This window comes from Phyllostomus discolor, chromosome 5, assembly GCF_004126475.2.
Source record: "Phyllostomus discolor isolate MPI-MPIP mPhyDis1 chromosome 5, mPhyDis1.pri.v3, whole genome shotgun sequence".
NCBI lineage: Eukaryota > Metazoa > Chordata > Mammalia > Chiroptera > Phyllostomidae > Phyllostomus > Phyllostomus discolor.
The window spans coordinates 81,691,968-81,695,132 of record NC_040907.2 but is presented as its reverse complement, the minus strand read 5'-3'; the positions used below and the strand labels follow the sequence as shown (position 1 = coordinate 81,695,132).

General features: G+C 37.6%; 1 long non-coding RNA gene across 1 annotated transcript; it reads left to right on the top strand.

Moving 5' to 3' along the window:
• The first annotated feature begins 574 nt into the window (after positions 1 to 574).
• LOC118500718 lies at positions 575 to 2,695 on the top strand. The gene is made up of 2 exons (XR_004903296.1): positions 575 to 898; positions 1,669 to 2,695. It is a non-coding gene; the product is annotated as an uncharacterized LOC118500718 (long non-coding RNA).
• The last annotated feature ends 470 nt before the right edge of the window (positions 2,696 to 3,165 follow it).

Below are 3,165 nucleotides of genomic sequence, written 5' to 3'. Positions count from 1 at the left end.
CCCATTCATGAATGTGATGTATTTAAAAAAATATTTATGTCTTCTTTAATTTCAATAATATTTAGGTTTTCTGACTTTGACACCTTGTATATATTTGATAAATTTATTTCTAGGCTTTTCTGATACTCTTATAAATTTATGTCAGTACTTGTTGTTTTTTTTTAAAGGAACAACCAAATACCACACCCTAATGAAAATCTGTGGGAACCTAAAATAATATTCCTAGTTCCGAGAAGTGAAAAGTTTCAAATAGAAAAGGGAAATGTAAGGATAATCAAAAGAATCACACATAGTATATGTACAAATGTATTTTTAAAATTATTTTTGTTATTTTTTAATACTTACTAAAAGACATTTTTATTGCTTTCATAGAGAGAAAGAAAGGGGGAGAGGAAAAGAGAGAGAAATATCAATGTGAGAGGGAAACACCCATTGGTTGCCTCCTGTGTGTGCCCAGACTGGGGACTGAACCCTTAACCTAGGTATATACCCTGACCAGGATCAAACCTGCAAGCTTCTGCTATAGGATGATGCTCCAATCAACTGAGGTACCTGGTTAGGGCTGTGTCCCCCTTCTACTTGTGGTGTCAGTTTTCATTACACTGATGGTATAATGAGCTTTGGGGTTGTTCTCTGGTAAATTTTTCATTCATCTTGGTTTTAGATAGTTCTTGTTGTTTTTTTGTGGCCATCACAGGAGTTCACTGCAATAAACTGTTTCCCTTTGATCCTGCATGGAGGTAGGGGCTCTGGTGAGGGATCTAGTGGCTTATCAGCCTGTGATGTCCACTCCTACTTCCCCATTGTCGGGAGCTTTCCTTAACTTCTTTCTACCTTGCCTCAACAGGATTCATGAATCCTAAGCCTCATTCTTCACAAACTAGTTGTGAGACTTCTGGTAAGTTTCTACTAACCCCTCTGGACCTCAGTTTCTGTACCTCTAAAAAGTGAGTTGACTAACATTCTCTGACTTATGTGAGAAGAAGAAAAACCCTTTCGTTGCTGGCGACTGTAGATGCAGTCAGGGATATCCTATGTATGATTTGGCACTCTGAACATCAAGAGATATCTTAAAGTTATTGCCCCACTAGTTTGGGAATGTGTGGAATGCCTTTGATAGAGACAAAGCTTTTCAAAGAAATATCTCTGAGAAAGGAGACCCCTGAGATAAGAACAAACAGAGGCATAATAAGTGCAAGAAGAAATCAGAGGGGTAGAGCACTGGTACCTGAAGGAAAGTAAATTCCAAACAGAGGAGAAGGATGGAGGAAAGCCTAGAGACATGTGTGATGATGCTGGCAGTGCCCATGTGGGAACTTCCCTCATGGGTTTCACAAAAGAGATGTATTGAGGTTTCTTTAAAGACCTTTAGAGAAAAATTTACACTCCACAGACAAGGAAGTGCTGCCATTTTTCTTAAAGTCTAACAGTGATGAAGATAAGTGGGTAAAGCAGCAATAGTTGTTTGTCAAAATTCATGCTCCTCCTTACCAAGTAAAATGCTGTTGCTGGCAAGAGCTATTCCATCAGAGGCTCTATTTCCAACACCAACTTGTATCTGGGTTGGGCCAATAGAATATGTACAAAATTAGTATTTGTCACTCTGAGCCAAGGCAATTAAGGAGAAGGTATATCTTCTCCATTCTCATTTTCTCTTTCTATGTTTAGATACCAAGAACTTCCAGTTCCTGTGAGAGAGCAAAGCTGTGAGATGTGAAGCACCCCAATGCTTGAGTTACCTCATCAAGGAAAGTTGTGTCCCCACCAGGAACACCTGCATTGGACAGTTCTGCAAATGAGAAACAAACTTCTGTTGTATTAAGTCACAGAGTTTAGGTTTATTTGTTATAGCAGCTATGATTTCCCTAACTAATACAGTTGATTTCTGAAATAATTCACAGTGCTGGCAGAAAGGAATAAAGTAAAATGTTATTATATTACTGTCATTTCATTTGAGAAAAGATAAAAATCAGAAGGGAGGATAACTCTAAAGAAATTTCCCCAAGCTTTCTTAAGTCATTGGAGAATATTCACAATTAGTATAAAAATGAAACAACAATAATAATACCAATACATAGTATCTATGCCTAATAGGTTTGTACTCCCTCGATTTACATTTTAATTTCCTTGAACTGGCTCATGACACATTCTTATGTGGGATTCAACATTTAGCAACCAATATGATTTCCTTCTTTCTGGGCTTTTCTTACTCCTCTCTTTACCCTCCCACATCCATATCCCTGCTGCCTTCTCCTTCCCACAAAGCTCATTTTTGGCAAAATGGTTTTTATAAACTGCACATTTTAATGAATTAAGTGTAATCCCACAGTCACACTTGCATTTTCCCACATTCCCCTGACTTCCACACTCTTGCTATGGGAATTTGCCCTTACACCTCCAGAAAAAAGAATGCATTAAAAATTCTGTCTATAAGTAGAAAAGTTATGCACAGAATGTGACAGCTTTTCCACTTTTTCTTTTTGAAAATGTAAGAGGGAAGATAATTTTCAAACATTGCCTGTCCTCTGAGAAAGTAAAAAAATAATCCGTGTTGTTTTTCTTTTGACAGTCATGAAACTGGTTATGATCATAAATCCATAGTTCACCTTTCATCCTTTTTAGTGGAAGCTTTATAGACTGGCTTCTACCCTGCCAAAGACAAAAACTGAACCATTTGATAGCAGAAAAATTTAAGGGAATTTCAGTGAGAAAAAAGACATTGCACAAACCATCATTTCTAAATGCTTCCTTCTACACTGAGGTTCATACAGGTGGTTTAACTTGTCCAAAATTTTACAACTATCCAATGGCTTCTGGAAAAGTAAGCTGTATCCAACCTTTATAGTTCACATCACACAGAGTTTCAAGCACATGATTTTCCTGGTTCATGACATCAGCCACATCACAGTGATAAAATCACCTCTGTTAGAGATGTGAGGAGACATAGGACTACTAAGAAGAATGTCAGGTGTTAGGATCTATGTCCTTAAGTCCACCCAACATTTTCTTCTTTCATTGGACACCTACTATACATCAGATACTTGATTAAGGCCTGGGGTTGCCCAGACAAAAGACATGACCTCTGCTTTCAAAGAGCACACAGTTCCCTGAGGGCAGATAAATAAACAATTCTAATCCAGTATAGTAATGCTCTAATCTTTTGCT